General features: G+C 43.8%; 1 protein-coding gene and 1 long non-coding RNA gene across 2 annotated transcripts in view; one reads left to right on the top strand and one right to left on the bottom strand.

The window, feature by feature from the left end:
* Positions 1 to 19,345, bottom strand: part of LOC134729072 (uncharacterized) — a 39,915-nt gene that overhangs the window by 6,313 nt on the left and 14,257 nt on the right. The window contains exon 3 of the long non-coding RNA XR_010109918.1: positions 15,438 to 15,540. This is a non-coding gene — a long non-coding RNA (uncharacterized LOC134729072). The remainder of the gene's footprint in view (positions 1 to 15,437; positions 15,541 to 19,345) is intronic.
* TNFAIP8L3 (TNF alpha induced protein 8 like 3) overlaps positions 1 to 19,345 on the top strand; it is a 37,846-nt gene that overhangs the window by 13,477 nt on the left and 5,024 nt on the right. The window lies entirely within an intron of this gene.

Here is a 19,345-nt window from a genome sequence, read left to right as displayed (position 1 = left end):
CACACTCCAGAAGCTTAATATCTCCTCCTGACTTCACCCTGTCCTCCCCATCTCCCTGGTCCCAGCTCTCTGCCTCACCTGAGATGTCTTCCCTTCCCTAGCCCATCTCAGGCCCAGATGCTCCTCTCCGTTTCCACTGCCTTGGGCCCCCACCCACCCCCACAAGCCCTCCTGAGTGTTAGAGGGACTAAGGCAGTGAAAAATCCAAGTCTTGTGGCCATTCCTGGAGTTAAGTCACGAAGCAAAAATCTTAAAAGCTTCCAGAGAGAAAAAAAACAGGCCCTTACCAATGTATACTAGTTTTCTAAATAGCAACACTGAACTTTAGACAACGATGCCCTGCCTTTGAATTCTCAAGGCAAATGATTTCCAACATAGAGCTCTAGACCAAGGCAAACCATCCATCAAGCGTGTGGTTGGAATAAAGTCATTGTATGATATGTTAGATACCAAAAAATGACTTTATCATGTCCTCTTCCTGAGATAGCTGCTTACTCAGGCGGCGCCAACTGAGGCCCCCAGGCCAAATCTGGCCTGCCACCTGTTTTTGTGTTTCCATTTTTAAGTACACCTTACATGGTTATTTACACTTTACATGGTTATTTAAGTACCTATACAATATCCTCTATTTTGCCTTTTTCTCCTTTACTCTGTGGCTCTTTAAGGTGGTTTGCCGAAGTCTGTGCTAGACCAAGTGCCCCACTGAACCGAGGACCAAATTAAGAAAAAGGAGTTGTGAGATCCAAGAAACAGGAGATGGACACAGGAGAGAAGGGGTAAAGAGTGAAGGGAGGACCCAGGATGACTACGTGTGTCAGGCATCAAGAGAAACATGCCCAGACTCGAGTTGGGGGACAGAGGGCTGCCAGAGATATCTCCAAGAAAAAAAAAAGTGGAAGCAGTTGATTAGTTGATGTGTTTGAACCTATTGAGAAGAACTTTCTATTCTGCTAGGAACTTTAGGAATGAATTTGCACTAGACAGATAAAAAACTAACCAGGAGATTAAAAAATAGTGTTTAACTCCTGGGAAAACAAGATGAATAAGAAAGGAAATGCAGGCATGGAAGTCATAGGACACTACATGACTTGGCTATGAATGATAGCTAAATCATAGTAATGTCATCGCTGAAGTTTGATTTAACCAAATGTTGAAAGAGAAGCAAATTGGAAGGTAGAAGGAGAAATGAATGGGAAAGAAAGCTAAGTTTTCACCTTCTGTAGTAGACAGTTAAAAGCAAATAAAATCAAGAATTAACAGTGTAAGCATGTAATTTAAATATAGAGAGGTAATTATTCATTGAAACAGCTAAAATAGTTTAAACTATTTTGTCTATAAGTAGCTAGCATCAGAGGTGTGCCAGGGATGCTACATCATGTTATAAGCCTCCCTTGTGGAATGACTTTTTTTTTTTTTCTTTTTTTTGAGACAAAGTCTTGCTCTGTCACCCAGGCTGGAGTGCAGAGTGCAGTGGCATGATCATAGCTCACTGCAGCCTCGAACTCCTAGCCTCAAGTGAACCTCCCACATTGGCCTCCAAAGTACTGAGATTACAGGCATGAGCCACCATGCTCAGTCTGATTTGACTTTTTAAATAATTGTACCCTGTATTACTTTGAAAATAATTTTCTTAATAAAAAGAAAAGAAGTGACAGAGCAACCTGGTGAGTGATGTGGCAACCATTCCCAGGTGAGAGTCTCTCAGGCCCCTGGTTGGAGGACATGCCAGCTCTCATTATCATTATTGTTCCTGACATGAGTGTGAATGCATTTCAATAAAATGTCATGAGTGAGAGCCATGCATTCAAGCAATGAACATTCTCTGTTTCAGTCCCTAGCTACAGTTGCCCAGATAAATAAGCCTTGGTCCCTGCCCTCAAGGAGTTCACAGACCAGTGGGTGATAAAATTCCTCATCCAGCTAGTGGATGATTGATTGCTCCACAAGGTGATAAGTGAAAGGGCAGGTGATTGCAAAAAGAAATTGCCTAGAAGTCAGAAGTCATCCAAATGGAGCCCTGGAAGCTAAGCAGGAATTGGGCTGGGAAGAGAGTAAGAGGTCAGTGTCCCAGCACAGGGACAGAAAATGCAAAAGTGCAAGGGGACCCAGGCCTGGTGCAGGTGAGACCTGCCTGTGGCCTGGAGCCAGGAGCTTAGGGTTTGTAGAGGGTGAAGAGAAGACAGATGTCAGTTCAGTGGCCTGGTGTGCCATGCTAAAGAGTTGTCTGGGCTCTGTCTTGAAGGTTATGGGAATCCCCTCAAGGCCTTTTCTAGAGGAGCAGCATCATCGAAGCCTGCTGTCAGCCTGGTGTGGAAAATAGAACGGTAGCTGGGGTAGAGAGATGAGCAAGGAGACAGACAAGCATTCGGGGAAGAAACCATGAGGGTCTGTACTGAGGTAGCGAAAGAGAGGCAGAGGAAGGCAGGTGAATTTAAAGATGTTACAGAAGCTGAATAGACAGTCGGAGGCCTCGTTAGATATGGGAGGTGAGGGAGAGAAATAAGGCAAGGATGGTCCCCAGGTTCTTGTCTGGACACAGGCCGGGGCAGAGTCACGTATCATACAAGGAGAGGACTTCAGGAGGGTTGGAGAAAGGAGCTGAGAGAAACGTTGAATGTGGAGGGGGAGGGATCAGGCAAGCAGTTATGGATGGGAGAGTCCCCTGGACTGGGGAACATGCGGGGCAGGGGGTCAGTCCATGGGACAGGGGTGGCATCTCACACTTGGGAAGTGTCTAGCGAGAGAAGAGGACCCTGAGTGAGCTCAGGAGGACACCCAGACATGAGGCATAGACAGAGGAGGAGGAGGCCTGGAGGAGGCTAAGGAGGGCCAGAAGAGGTGGGGTTAGGAAAGCAAGACCAACAGAGGGTCCCCTGCTGCTGGTGACCAGGTAAGCCGTGTGTATCGGGGTGCCCTCAGCGTTCCAGGATTACAAGTAGTTAGCATATCTGCCCCCCGGAAACAGCCTTTAGAACCCCCCGCCCCCGCTTATATTTGTGACAACCGAAAATGCCCTCCCATGTTTCCAAACACTCCTCAGGGCCAATTACAAGATTATTTGGTGACCTTGCTGAGAGCGGTTACCAAGGAGTCTGTGGTGAAAGCCAGGGAAGAATAAAACCACAGCTCCTCTGTCCTGCCGTGGCCATTCCCTCCTCAGGCCTCTTCCGGGGCTGCCCAATCACTATTTATTTTTTGAGGTTTAAATGTATATTATTGAGTTCCTAGCACATGTCAGGGACGCCACGGTGAACACGACAGTTAAGGTGATGCAGAAGTTTTTGCCCCTTAGTTCAGCTAAAACGGGGTTCTTGTCACGTGACCAGGAAAGATGAGGTCCGCAGACACATTGAAAGGTGAGGGGAGCAGAATTTATTAAAAGAAAGCTCTCGGAGAAAAAAATAAGTGGTCCTGCTAACAGGCTTCCACCTCACAGACTGAATTCCAGGCCAGCACACTCGAGCTGGAGTCCAGGCTCCTCCCCCTGCCCAAGGCGCGAAATCCTGAGGCTCCGCCCCCTGTTCCCCCAGTGCGCATGTGCATATTATTAAGAGAGAAGCTGTCGGGGAAGGGAGGGCAGACGGGGCTGTTCTCCCTCTGGGTTGCGGGTTTCATACGGGATCGGCAGTCGGGTCTTTCAGCTTTCAGACTGTTTTAGGCTTGAATGGGGTGTTTTGCAAGGGACCCCTTGGCTGTCTCCTGTCTCTGTCAAAGGTCTCCCCTCTCGGAACTGCCAGGGAACAAACAATTGAAGCCAGGTGGGGTTTCCTTGACTAGGCCCCCTTGCATAAGATGGGAGCGGGGTGGGCAGCAGGGCGTGCTTGGCTTAGGGAGGAGTTGCGCTGAGCAAAGCGGGATGAGAGGCTGGGGAGACAGGCGGGGCAGCTGGGATATGGGACCAGCGGGAAGAGCTGGCCTTGAGGTTTCGGACACGAGTCCCACCCACAGCTACGTCAGCACAGGGCGGCCTGCCGGGGCCTGGGGGCCTGGCAGTCTGTGGTTTGGTCTGTGGGCACTGAGGCCAACACAGGAAGAGGCCTTGGGGAGAGCCAGCATGACGCCTGCTGACCGCACGCTCTGTGGCGAGCACAGGCCAAGGACTGACAGAGGAGGCTGAGGTCTAATGGAGGAGTCAAGGGCCCCAGGAAAACAGGGGAGGGAGCAGCATTTTGGAGGGAAGTCACAGATAAGGAAAGCTGGAGGCTCCAAGGTCGATGCCCCAGGTGTTACACAGTGAGAAAGAAGCAGGAGGATTCCATTTACGAAGAATGGCGGGAGTAGAATGGGGGGCGGCAGGAATCCAGCACGGGAGAGGAGGGACGCGGAGGACCTCTCCACAGGCATCAGCGCACATCTGATGCGTGCCCAGATGATGACAAAAATTCAATTTATCATACTTAAGGGGTTACTATTAAATTGAGAAAGCAAATTAGCAGAATCTTCTAGTCTGCTTTCTCATTTAACAGATCCAGAAACCAGCAGGTAAAGAGATGGGCCCATGGCACACAGTGAGTGCGCTGGGGGTGGCAGGGGCAGGGCAGGGCTGGAAGCCGGGCTCTGTCTTCCACTTCCTGCTGCTGGCTCAGTGGCAAAAGTCAGGACCAGAACTGGGCTGTCTCGTTTTCCCTGTATGCAAGGAGCTAGCTACTCCATGGATACACCCTGGCATCTTGATTGTGCAAGACAGCCATTCTCAGCATCTTTGAGTGACCACACCTGGTGATTTGGTTGGAAAACAGTGAAACCTTTTGGTGGTACTTCTTTACGTTACCATGAAGTATAAAAAATTCTATTCTTAGCCATTTGTGGCCTTAGAGTTTAATTTAGAAAGGAAGCCTGAGAGAAAGTCACATTTCTGAGAAACTTCCAGGAACTTAAGCCTCCACAACTAGTTGGCCCATCCCGTTACGTGATGTGAATGGGATTCTCCCTGGACTCAGAGTGGTTCCATCACAGTAGCGGTCCCAGCAGAGCTTAGGAGCCCAACCTCAGGAGATCTTGCGGGTGTCATCCCACCTCCCATCTGCTAACAACATCCCTCAACACCGTCATTCCACAGGCCAGATATTGACCATGACACCAGCAGATATTAAAAATGTGACTTGACTTGTCTTAAATCCGTAAACAAAACCAGTTTTACTACAGAATATATGTAAGGGAGATTATAAGCAATATATTACATGTCCCTTTCCTGCTGTTCCGCATTCAGATTGACTGAAATCCAAAAATGTCATTGTTCAGGATTCATATTTCACTAAAAAAAAAATCAAGTAGAACATTGAAGAAGCCATAATGCTGTCTGCCAAATCATCTCCCATCCAGAAGTACCTTCTGGTTTCTTCTCCCTCGTGTGTTCTGACCTCTCAAGTACAGCTAACAGTTTGTCTAGTTGTTGTTAAGCTCACTAAGCTGAGGGTTTACATGTTACTACATTAATTAATTAGAGCACCTTCCAGGAGCCTCAGTCCACTGTCACAGGCCATGTTTTGTTTCTTTTTTCCAAGATAGACGAGTTTGTTCCATTTTATTGTTTTGCACATTTTAGGTTCTGCATCCATCCTCCAAAAATTACAGCATTCCAAAGACTGACATTTTTATTGCATTAGACTGTTTACTAATTTCACATATTACGGTGTTGGCATGCTCCCATGGCTCTGAATGTGGCATCCTACTGGTCCTTGTTAGCAGTCTGGTGTTCTGAGCCTGAGTTCTTGGGTGCCTGCCGTGGTGGAGAAAGTTTGGGAGCTGCCAGCAGAGAGAGAGAGGATTACCCAGAGAGACAGAACGTGGACTGTGCTATTCCAAGCCCGACAGCTCCTGAGTATATTAAAATAGCTCATGAGTGTGAAGGGGCATAAATGGGGAGGCTCCAGGGGTGGCAGGAAGGAGGGGTGCTTCTGCCATGGAGAAAGGGTTTACTGCTGGAACTGAACACTGAGAGCATGGTGGGCGATCCATCTGGCCCCCAGGTGATGCTGCTGTTGGGTCAAAGACAGGCAGAACCCAAGTGGGCCAAGCAGATAGCTCCGTATGAAAGGCAAAGGGTGGACCTTGTGCTTAGTTCAGAAGGCATTTGAGTACATTCAGTTCCACCTGCACATTGTGAATATGCACCTCCTTCCAGGTATGGGTCCTGAACTGATGGAATCTGAGCCTCAAAGAACAAGAACAAACATGCTAAAATCATTCATCAGTCATTCATTTACTGAGACATATATACAAGACATATACTGAGTAACTTCTACATAGTAGGCAGTTCTGCTTATGGGGATTCACAGGTCTTCTGAGCATCAATCCCTAAGAACTCAGCACCGGATGCGGAAAGTGGATGGCCAGTCGCAGTGCAGCACAGGAACAGGGCTACCACTGAGCTAGGTGTGAGGGCCAGCCTCCCTGACAAGAAGGATATAAGGGTTGGCCAGGGGCTCATGGTGGGAGGGGACCTTCAGCGGCAACAAACAACCTGTCAGCTGTGCCTCTTCCACCTGGGCGAGGGTCCACTGGATTCAGCTATGGCACAAGAGTCAGGGCATGGCTGGCAGCCAGGGCAGCACCCTTAGGGAGAGCTGGCTTGATTTCTGGTACTGTTTGGCTGTCATCCCGACTATTTCAGCCAGTTGGGTTAGGGCAAAACCATTTTTGTGAAGAGTTGAGCCTCCTTTTGGCTTTGAATTGGGCAAGCAGGCCTCTGGTAGGAGGGATGGGATCTGGTGGGCAGAGCCAGAGGTCTGTTCATGGAGCTCCTCTTCAGTGTCTCCTGTTACTTTGTTACTTAGGAAGGAGCATTAGAAGGGAATCCTACCATGTGCCAGTAGGCACCCTTTTCCCCAACAGGCAGCCTGCTGCTAGGTTGTTACTTTCTGCAGATACTTCATAGCAAAAACTGGAAACAGTTTGAAACCTACCAAGAGGGGACCAGTAGAGAAAATGGTGGCATGTGCTATTGTCAAAAAACAATGATGTAGTATATTTGTTGTCATGGAAAGATATCCTCAGAATGTCGAGTGAAATGCAGGCGAGTTTTACTAAAACTGTCAAAAAACAGTTAATCCCCACCTTACATAAACACTCTCAGACACAGAAAAAGAAGGAAAGCTACTCAATCCGTTTTATGGGACTAGTCTTCTCTGACATCAAAATTTGACAAAGATAGTACTATGAAAAGGTTATAGACCAATCTCACTTTTGAGTATAGTTGCAAAATGCAATATTTACCAGTAGAATTCACCAGTATAGTAAATACATATGCATCATGACCAAGTAGGGCTTATCCTGGGAATACAATGATGATTTAAATCAAAAAGTCTTTGAAGAGTTGGTTAAATTTACATATTATAAGATAAATTATATGATCATCTCAGTGGATACAAAGAAATTGTTTGCTAAAATTGGATACATTTCTACTTAAAAGCAAACAATGCCTTAGCAAAATAGGAATAAAAGGAAGATAACTTGATAAGGGGTATCCATCAAAACCCACAGCAAACATTGCATACTCAGGGAAATTTTAGAGACAATCCTGTTAAAGTTAGGAACAAGACCAGGATGCCATGTAATACTATTCAACACTGTGCTGGATGTTTTCTATCGGTGTTATAAAGCAGGAAAAAGAAATAGGGGGTCAAAGAAAACAATCATTTTGTGTAGGCAATGTTGTCTACATTAAAAAGTCCAAGAGATGCTATATAAAATATATTAGAACTCATAACAGAGCTCGGCAAAATGTCTCAATTGGAGATAAGTATACAGGGATCAGTTGGGTTCCTATGCATCATTAATAACCATTTAGAAACTGTAATAGAAAAAAATTAACAGCAGCAACCAAAACTATAAGGTAGCTAGAAGTAAATCTAATGAAAGATATGCAAGAGATTTATGGAGATGACTGTAAACATAATTGAAGGACACAGAAGATATGACTAAATGGAGAGACATGTCATGTTAATGGAGAGGAAGATTCAGTATCATAAAGATACCAGTTTAGGCTGGGTGTGGTGGCTCACGCCTGTAATCCCAGCACTTTGGGAGGCCAAGGCAGGCAGATCACCTGAGGTCGGGAGTTTGAGACCAGCCTGACCAACATGGAGGAACCCCATCTCTACTAAAAATACAAAATTAGCCAGGCATGGTGGTGCATGCCTGTAATCCCAGCTACTCAGGAGGCTGAGGCAGAAGAATCGCTTGAACCCGGGAGGTGGAGGTTGCAGTGAGCCGAGATTGCACCATTGCACTCCAGCCTGGGCAACAAGAGCAAAACTCTGTCTCAAAAAAAAAAAAAAAAAAAAGATACCAGTTTACTTCAGATCAACATAGAGTGCTCATGGCATTTGATCATATGATCCTAAAATTCCTATGGAAGAATAAAGGCAAGAATAATCAAGACAGTTTCTAAGCAGAATAAAGTGAGGGTGAGGAGGGGCACTTCCCTTTGGTCTATCATGACTTATGAGTTATATTTTAAAAACTTGGTTTTTGTACTGAAATAGACCAGAGTCTAATAAACAGAGTAAAAAACTCAAAAACAGATCTATGCAATATAGAAACCTGATATGAAAAGAAGGGGCCTACCAGATAGGTAGCAGAAGTATGAACTATTCAATAAATAGAATAAATTGTGGGGAGAAAAAGATTCCCAACCTCATGCAATATGTACAGATAATTTTCAGATTGATTAAAGACCTAAATGTGAAAAACAAAACCTTTAAACCTCTGGAAAATATATGGTTATCTTTTATCACCTCATGGCAAGAGAAGAATTTTTAAAATGAGATACAGAAACCACCAACCATCAAGGAAAAGATTGATAAATTAGACTATTAAAATTTTAGATTTCTGGCCAGGCGCGGTGGCTCATGCCTATAATCTCAGCACTTTGGGAGGCTAAGAGGAGGCGGATCACTTGAGATCAGGAGTTCGAGATCAGCCTGACCAACATGGAGAAACCCCATCTGTACTAAAAATACAAAATTAGCCGGGTGTGGTGGTGCATGCCTGTAATCCCAGTTACTCGGGAGGCTGCAGCAAGAGAATCGCTTGAACCCAGGAGGCAGAGGTTGCGGTGAGCCGAGATCGTGCCATTGCACTCCAGCCTGGGCAACAAGAGTGAAACTCCGTCTAAAAAAAAAAAAATAGCTTTCTGTATGATTAAAGACACCATAATAAAGTTAAAATGTAATGCTACAGACTGGGAAGAGATAGTTGCCACCCCTGTGATCAGCAGAGGCTTAGAATCATAAGCAAAATATACAAAAAAGAAAAATATATATAATTCAACTGAAAAAATGAGTAAATTATATGAACAAGCAATTTGCAGAAGAGAAAAACCTTAATGCCCAATAAACACAAATATATTGACTCTCACCAGCAATCAGGAACATGCATATTAAAACAAGGTACCATTTTATACCTATCAGATTGGCAAAAATTAAAAAGTTGGATGATTTGAAGTGTTGATGAGGAAGTGCAACCACAGGAACTCAGACACTGCTGCTGGGAGTGAAAATGAGTGCAGTCTCTCTGGAGAGCCATTGGCAGCCCTTGCTGCTGCAGGACTTGGCAATCAAGTTATAGGTGTAGACCCCAGGAGACTGTTGTGTGTGTGCGCACAAGGAGACACTTTTTTCCTTGCAGAAAATGGAAAGAACTTAAATGTCCATCAGGAGGAAACTTGAAGATATATATTTATATAAGCAACTAAATGATTAAACAAGATAAATCTTGAAAACAGGATGTGGAATAAAGAGTTGTAGAAGGATCTGTGTAGTATGACACCTTCTATGTGAAATTTAAACATGATGTTGATGCATGCATACTTATGAAATGAGACAAAAGCATAAAAACGTGGATAGATGAAAAAAAAATACAACTTCTGTAGTGCAGTTTGATCTGGGAGCTAGAAGCAGAAGAGAGGGAGTTGAAAGCAAAGAGGGCTTTACCTCTCCCTGTCTTTGAGGGTAAACTATTATGAATTTTTCCACCTGAGTGATGACCACACAGTGTTTGTTAAATTATGTTCTATTTTGTCCATATGTTTGAAATGCTTAATATTTAAAATATTAATAATTGTTCCATCTGGGTGGTGGCTACACAGTGTTTGTTAAATTATCTTCTATTTTGTTTATGTTTATGTATATGTTTTTATGTATTACATATTTTTATCTATTTACATGTTTGAAACACTTGGTGGTTTTTAGAAAATTAATTCTTGTGAGGGAAAAATACTGCTCAATCTCCATCTTAAAGTGGGCAATAATTCAGAAAACATTTAAACTAATTGATGTTTGTCACCCCATGCGTCGCAGCTCAGTGTGGCAGGCTGAAGCACTGAACTCAGGCAGAGTCTGGGGCAGAGTCTGCCCAATCCAGCTCTGCCACTTTCTAAATGGTGGATTCAGGCAAGCTACTTAATCTCTCTTTGCCTTGGTTTCCTTGATGTGAAATGCTGCATCCATTGCCATTGCTGACATTAGTGCCTACTTCATACAGTTGTTGCAAGAATATGATGGCTTAACTGTGCATAAAGCACATGGAAGAGCAAGCACTTTAACTTTATTGTTATTATGCCTGAATATAATCTACCATTCAGAGAGACACTAGTTATTTGTTAGATGCAAGGGATTTGGGGGAATGAATAAGCTTCATTTAAAGAACTCATGTAAGTAGATGTTGTTTTTAGTGATGGTTACTTTTCTGCAGTGAGCCAAAAATATCTCTCAGATCTCCAAAATTAACCTGTTGATTTGGAGATGATTCACCCCCCAGTGGCTTCACAAGTATCTGCTTCAGTTAGCTCTGGTAAGTAAAATTATCAAACACTCATTCACTTTTCAGAACTGGCTGTAAAATCAATATGAAAAGCAACATTAATATGTAACTGTTGAAATATACAGAATTCCCTCTAAAAATGAAAGCTACATCTATCTTCAAGTCTTGATGAGTATGTTCTATCACATAAGACTGGCCCTTTTGTATTTAAAAGAGTGATGAAATACAACTCCCCTACGTAGGTGGAGATTCAAATTGAGGCCTTTAATGTTTCAAATAAGTGAGAAATCTCAGTCATTAGGGAGCCAAGGGGAATTTTTCGAAGGCAGATGCAGGAAGGCAAAGACTGTAGGCTTTGGTGTCTGGTGAACTTGGGCCCAACTGCAGCTTTGCTACTTACTAGCCACTTAGCTTGCAGTGAATTACTTAAATTGACTGTGCCTCAGTTTCCTCATCTATAAAATAGAACTCACAGTCCCTCTCTTGAGGAATTGTTGTGAGGATCAGATACATGGTATATACCACCTCATGTGCATAATCTGTACTCAGCAGTTGTCCTTATCTCTGACATTATCATTAATTGAGTTACAGATTGCTTAGTGCTGATTGGTGATGGATTGGAGGCTCTAAAACAAGCTGAGATAATGAGCTAAAAGGTTTTACAGCTCCTCCTGCCAATCTCTCTTCTCTTCAAGACCCAGGAATCGGGGTAGGGGAAGGGGAAAGGTCTTCATCTTGAAGACAATTAAATGCTGCTTTTCAAATATAATTATTCAATGTAAGGCATTGAAGCAATCTGAAATTGCATCCTGTTTTGACTGCCATTGCTTTTGTATGTTCTTATTCAGCACCCTTAAAATGTCCAAAAGAGTTGGGAAATTTTGTCATGTTTGGTGCCCCCAAAACACACAAATCCCCATTCCTAGCCTGTGGATGAATGAATCTCTGGGACTGAGCAGCTACCAACTGCAAAGCCAAAGCTCTCTGCTTGTTAGCAGGCCCCAGCCAAAGGCAGGATCTCAGGGGCACCTAAGCCAGAGCTGGAGTCAGGAAAGCTGGTCACATGGCAGAGGGGGTGAAGACTGGTGAACCAGCACCCCTGTTCTGCATTTGGTTGTCTCTGGTAATTCACTCCTTCATCCTTCCAACCTCTGCCCCCGTCCTATTGCACCCAAGCCTGCCTCTCCCTCCCTACCCTAATTTTTAAATAATTCATTCTCTTGATGAAGAGGAGGGGTAGGCCAGGTGCAGTGGCTCACCCCTGTAATCCCAGCACTTTGGGAGGCCGAGGGGGCAGATCATGAGGTCAGGAGTTCGAGACCAACCTGGCCAACCTGGTGAAACCCCATCTCTACTAAAAATACAAAAATTAGCCAGGCATGGTGGCGTGCACCTGTAATCTCAGCTTACTCGGGAGGCTGAGGCAGGAGAATCGCTTGAACCCAGGAGGCGGAGGTTGCAGTGAGCTGAGATCGTGCCACTGCACTCCAGCCTGGGCAACAGAGCAAGACTCTGTCTTGAAAAAAAAAAAAAAAAAGAAAGAGGAGAGGTGATTTGATGGTGGATGCCAAAGGGGAGAGAGACGCCCAAGAGAGATACAGTGTGGCTCTGACTAAAGTGAATAGAGAATCCGCTTTAACCAGCTAAATGGACGTGTTTGCATTTTGAAGGAAGAGTCCACTTATCCCTCAAGATCTCTAGTGGGCTAATTATTTCAGGAAGATGGGTCTTTTCATCATCTCTTCCTTACTGGAAAGGGACAGGGTTTGCAGGGGGAAATGGGAAGACTAGGGTAGGACAGGTGAGGTTTGAAGTGTCCTGCTAGACAGGCTGGTGTCACCATCTCCACCCAGATGCCCCATGGGTACCTGGAACTCAGGGATGAATTCATCTTCCCTACAGGCTGGCTCCTCCTCCAAGATGTCCATTTCAGTTGGTGGCACCTCTATATCCTTTCACCCTACCTGTCTCTAAAGCTAGAAGAAACAACTCATCGTCATCCTTGACTCATCCCTGAACCCCAGCAATCACCCATGCTGTTCCTTACTCTGCTCTCTCCCTGTCACCCAGAGGACAAGCTAAAGATCAGAAACACGAGGCATTTAACTATCTTTAAATACAAAGCATTTAACTATCTTTCTAATTGCCATGGCTTCCTACTGCCTTCGGGAAATATCTCAAGGCAAGTAAAAGTGTTTGAAATCCATTCTTCAAGTTGTCCCATAGAAATTTTTGAAATGTAGATGGCCCATTTCTTGTCAGATCTGATTAGATCATTACTTTTCCCTTAAAGTGGGGCTGCGGGGAAAGCTCTTGTCACGAGGAAGGATAATTGTCCACTCTGTGTTTTCCTGCTGTTCACATGTGCCTGTATGATTAGCGGCTCATCTTCAGTCCTCGGCTTTGTTTCTTTCAGGCATTTTTTGAAATCACTGGGCTATTTTGCAAGGGCTAGTTTAGTTAGAATGAAGTAATATAATCAGTGAGTCTGTTTAACCAAGCACACATAAACATATGCTGAAATAAATCAAAACTGCTGAAAGAGAACAAACGAGTGAGGCATAGACTAAGCACCTCTCCCCACCCCATGTGGGGGATGTTTCCCTCATCCCTCAGAATGCCACACAACAGTGGGGCCCAAATCTGTCTATGTATTAAATATTAGTAAAGCTTAATTTATCTCATTACAAAAAAGGAAACCTAAATAGAGGTTCTAAGAGTTCCATTTTTTGCAACCCACCAGTGGTGCCTAGTGGAGGCTGCTACCCTTTAAGTCATGGTGTCCCCCATGAGTCCCACAAGCTGCCTGCTTCCTGTGGCAGGTGGTGGAAATTTGGGAGACCTCAGGACTTCCCAGAAGCAGGGGTAAGCTCGGGGTATCTGTCTTCAAGGCAGGTGCCTCCTCTGGAGGGTTGGGAAGGGACCAGACCCAAGAAGTCTTCAAGAATATGCTGCGAAGTTAACCCTGAGTCTGAAAAATCCATTCCCTAACCCTTCTAAATCATCTAAGTTTTACCATGGGTGCCTTTTAAAGTGTTCCCAAATGCCTTTTGTAAGCCTCAGAAGTGCCACCCTCTCTCACGTATGAAAGGAATTGGACCAATAAAGGTACTTTTCATGAGCTTCTAAGCTTTGATCATTTCTCCATGGGAGAGGGGAGGATCAAGGTTTTTTTTTGCTTGTCTCTAACTCAAAGGCCCCACCATCCCTTAAGGCTTTCATTTCATTCTACCTCCTCCAGCTCCATGTTCTTTCTTTAGAATTCTAGGAATATACAAACAACAGTTTTATACAAGGGATGGAAAATGTTTTCTAGTTTGAATCCACTGGAGATGTAACAACTCAATGAGTCTCTCTGGAAACCACAACTGTATTAGGTTCACATTTCAAAATGCTACTTAAAGTTCCTTAATGGTCCTGCCCCCACAGCTACTTAGGGACATCCAAAACCTAAAGCAGAGGCAGTGTCTTCTTGAGGAAGCATTTTATCATTGTCAAGGATATCCCATCCTGCATACCACCACGCCTCACCCCTACAGCAAACACCTTCCTCATCATTCACCCACAGAACAGAAAAGGAGACGGGAAGGGGTGGGGAGGCCATCACTCTCACCACTCGCTCCTGACCACTTATCAGTAGTGAAAGATGGAGCATGAGAGACGTGACAGGTTCAGTCAGCTTTTCTGGCTGCATAAACTGAGCAGAAGGATGGTTGCTCATCATGAAAGTTCAAGTTCAGGCCAGACACTGTGGCTCAATGCCTGTAATTCCAGCACTTTGGGAGGCCAAGGCGGGTGGATCACGAGGTCAGGAGTTCGTAGACCAGCCTGGCCAACATGTTGAAACCCCGTCTCTACTAAAAATACAGAAATTAGCCAGGCATGGTGGTGTGCACCTGTAGTCCCAGCTACTCGGGAGGCGGAGGCAGGAGAATCGCTTGAATCCAGGAGGCAGAGGTTTCAGTGAGCTGAGATTGTGCCACTGCCCTCCAGCCTGGGCGACAGAGCGAGACTCTGTCTCAAAAAAAAAAAAAGAAAGAAAGAAAAGAAAGTTCAAGTTCAAAGCAGTTTGTGACCCTGCTCCGTCTTAAGGAGACTTGCTTGAAGTTCTTCCATTTTTTGTTTTTTTTTTCCCCTAACAATTAAGTGTAAGTGATTGAGTGCCAGAAACTTGGACTACCAGGAATCTCCCTCTGCCCAGGGCTCTTACCCCACCCCTTGGGCCTTTCCTCCCACCTTCCCTGTCTTTTGGGTCCCCTGCCTTGACAAATGATGCCCATTAAGCACTCCAGATTGTTTTCTTCTGGGAACCATCTTCACTCTTAACTTCTGCTTAACATTTTTAGCTAATTCTCTTCCCTGCCATTATCTTAAGCTATTTAGAGAAATGAAGTAATTCTGATGTGTACTGGCTATTACAAATAATTTCCCATTTTATAATTTTGACACAGCTATCCACACTTACATTCAAGTTTTCCACACACTCCTTAGAGAAGTTTCCAAGTCCTGTGAAAAAGAGGGGAGAATAGCTGTCCCCTCACCCTGTCCACTCCCACATCCTAGAATGATGCTCAGAGCCCCTTTTTTGGGCTGTAGCTGAGAGCTCAGAGCCTGTCATCTTTTATAACCATCATTTACTTTATTTTTCCCAAAATTTATTACCTTGTTCTTACCATGCTGAAGCTCTTCTGCCCACTCACCCAGCTTGGTAAAGATCTTCCTGTTGTTTATCACCATTAGCTTGGCATTTCACCATCTGGGAGAGCTTAGTGTTTTCTAGAAACATGGAAACATCACTTGTACTCCGGCTGAACATCATTTATAAAAGCAGCAGCTCAGACTGACCCCAGCACTTTTCCATGCAGTGAAGTTCCCCCCTTAAATTATCTTTTGCTTTCTCTCTCCAAACTAGCTCACTGCCATTGTCACACCATTCTCCCAACATAGTCCTGGTGTGTTTCCTTTCTTGTAAATGATCAAAGGGTCCTTATTCTCAGAGACTTCATATTATCTTTGATTGAGCTCTTCTATCAATCTTGGTTTAAGGAAGCCCCCTGTCTTTCTACCAGGATGAATTTGCTATCACTACATAATCACATTTTTATGTCTATTCTCAGAGATTCCGAAGTACTATAAACAATCCATTACCTTTCATGCCTGGAAAATGGGAACTTTTGTTCAAACATGGTTAAAAGAATTATCCCTGGCCAAAAGAGCTTTCCTAGGACTTGTATACAGAAGGAGAAGTTTTTACCAAGACCTATCCTCCATCTTTTAGTGTTTCCCCATTAATAAACACGGTCCACTAGTTAGGCCTGTTTCCCAAATATCCCAAGCACACTTGTGACCTTGACTCCCAAAGCTTAGCTCATGCTCTTTCTCTCAGCCTGCAGTATTCCTCCTTGGTGGGTCACCAATAGGCACCCTGTGCAGAAGGCTGAGGCAGAAGGATGGTTGAAAGCAAGGCCAAGATTTCCATGTGCAGAAAATCTTGCAAATGGGACTGCTCCCTCAGTGCCCTCTCTCTCCCTTAAATCATTTGTAACATTATGTATGCATGTTGGAAACAATGGTATCTCCCCAGCTTCCCCGTTAAGCTCTGAGAGTTGTGAAAGTGTTCTGTTGACCAGTGTCTTGATTTTATTTCTCTCAATCCTATCCCAGTATTTCCTATAATGCATACCAGAGAATGTGATATATATATGTCATATACATATATATATATATATATTCATATGTATATGTGTATGTCCAGTAAATTTGAGAAGTGGTGGACTAAACAAAACTATGCAGGTATCTTTACTGTAGGACTTCTCAAAGCCTTAATAAGCTACCTGGTATGGTGAACCATCAAAAGCAAACCATGATATATTGTCTGTCATCTACAAACTCATTTAACTGACCTCAAGACTTTCTTTCCTGGAGCATCTAACAGGACAAGTGCTCTATAGGATACATGTTGGAGGACACTGTTATAAATCATGGGACCTACATTCATCATGTCAGAATCACTTAGGGAGCTTGTGACAATTTGGGGTAGAGTATGGAAATCTACTTGGTTGTTGTCTTTTCTTAAAGCCTTCCTGGTAATTTTGGTGGTCCATAACATTTGGGTTCCTCTACATGACACTTTTGATCTTTAAAGCTTCAGAGGTGCTATCCTGGTGACCCTCCTGAGCCCTCACTGTAGAAGTTTGTACCCCAAATTACTTGCAGGTAAATAACAAATTCTTATACAAGATAGATGGCTGGAAGCTTATCAGGGAAACCACCCAGGGACTTTGTGACTTGGGGAAAAGTACTGGCCTATATCCATGACTTTAGAAACCACTTCCTAACATCATAGCTGTCCCTACCTACATGCAAATCCACCTTCAGAGCCCATGGACTTTACCCCAACTACTCTCACTCATGCCAATGTGGGCTGTTTCACATGTTTCTGTATTTTGATTCATTGTCAATATCCGGCCTCCTTGCAGGATCATATTCAGAGCAAGACCCAATTGAATACTTTTCTCAGGATATCCTCATAGCACTTGCTACATAGCCAAACTAAGAGTAAATGCTCAATAATTGCAGAGAAAACAAGGGATAAAGGGGACTTTGGTCTAAAAGGGACAAAAGGTTGGCTCTAGAATTAAAAAGCAGGTAGAGCAGGTGGTAAATGTGGCAAGATGGGTAGGTACTCAGCTTCCCCTGCTGAGATAGGAGCTTCTTAAATGGTATAATCTTCCTCCACTCTTAAGTTGTATCTTTGTTACTTCTCGTTCTTCATATGATAAATATACATCGCTAGTAGTTCAGGAATAGATGACCAACTTGTCCCAATTTGTATAGAACATTTCCAATTTTAGCAATGAAATTCCACTGCCTGGGAAAGCCCTCCTTGCTGGAAAACTGGGCATTTGGTCACTCAGGAGGCAAAAATAGTTCCCTAATCAAAGAAAATCAAGACTACTACATCTCATTCTACCCACCTGAATACATTTCCTATTGCTGCTGTAACAAATTACCACAAATTCAGTGGCTTAAGACACCAATTTGTCATTTTATATTTCTGGAGATCAGAAGTCCGAAATGGATTTTACAGAGCTAAAATCCAGGTGCTGACAGGAGCTCCATTTTGTTTTTTTCCTGGAGGCTCCAGGGAACGATCCCCTCCCTGGCCATCTCCAGCTTCTACAGGACACATTCCTTTGTTCTGACTTCTCCATCCATCTTCAGAGCCAGCCACCATGTCACTCCAACCTCTGTTTTCATCATCACATCTCTTTCTCTAACTCACTCTCCCACTTCCCTCTTTCACTCTCAACTTAATCATGTCTGCAAATTCCCTTTTGCCAAGTAAGGCAGCATATCCAGTGGTTCCAAGGACTGGAATGTGGATATCTCTGGGGGTCATTAGTCTGCCTACCACACCCACTTCTCTCTGGGAATTGATAGAACACCTTAATGTATTAAATAAATATTTTTAAAATCTCACAGAAAATAAGCTATTTCATTTTGCTTAATCAGTGTTTTTTAAATTATGTAATCAAGAAATTCTTCTTTTCATCCCAAGGAACACTTAACATTTCATGGAAGGCTGCTGCTCTTGCAGAAAAGTAGGATTCAGAATGGTAGATGGGCAGACTGCAAGAGTCCAGAGACATTCCACAACATGTACAGAGTTTTGAGGCAACTCAGTTATAGATCCAAATTCCTCTTGACAACTTCAATACATATTCTTTGTACATACTAATATACAAACTCATCTACCTAAGAAGAAACCTAAGGTCAAGGCATGGTGGATCTCCCTTTCTTCCACTGTTGTAGCCTCGACCTCCTGGGCTCAGGCAATCCTCCTATCTTAGCCTCCTGAGTAGCTGAGACCACAGGTGCATGCCTGGCTAATTTTTCACTGTATTTTATTTTATTTTATTTTTATTGAGACAGAGTCTCACTCTGTCACACAGGCTGGAGTGCAGTGGCATGATCACAGCTCACTGCAGCCTCAACCTCCTGGGCTCAAGCCATCCTCCCACCTCAGCTTCTCAAGTAGCTGAGACTACAGGTGCATGGCACCACACCCAGCTAATTTTTGTATTTTTCCTAGAGACAGGGTTTTGCCATGTTGCCCAGGATGGTCTCAAACTCCTAGGCTCAAGCTATCTACCTAGCTCAGCCTCCCAAAATGCTGGGATTACAGGGTGTGGTGGCCAAGAAAAAAATTTTAATTGGACATTTTGCCCTGGGGGTACAAAACCTCCTGGCAAACAAAGAGTTGATGTGAAATTCACATTGCCAATGATGATTCTTTTGGTAAGACACCATACCTCACCCCTGCCCCTCTTATTTAGAGGTGCATTTCCAATAAAACTTCATTTCTTATGTTTAGTAAGTAGTTATCAAAATTTTGATATTTTATATTATACCTAAAATAATTAAAATGATAACTCGCTCCAAAGGAAAATTTTTAATTTTTGCCTAGAGATTTATGGTCCCTGGAATCTTCTCTTAATTTAAATTTAAATTCATATGCATCCTTTGGTTGTAGAGAATTATGATGGATTGATAAATATTTTCAAGCAAAGCACATACA

This window comes from Pan paniscus, chromosome 16, assembly GCF_029289425.2.
Source record: "Pan paniscus chromosome 16, NHGRI_mPanPan1-v2.0_pri, whole genome shotgun sequence".
NCBI lineage: Eukaryota > Metazoa > Chordata > Mammalia > Primates > Hominidae > Pan > Pan paniscus.
Note: the sequence above shows the minus strand (reverse complement) of the source record. Positions and strands in the feature narration are given on the sequence as shown.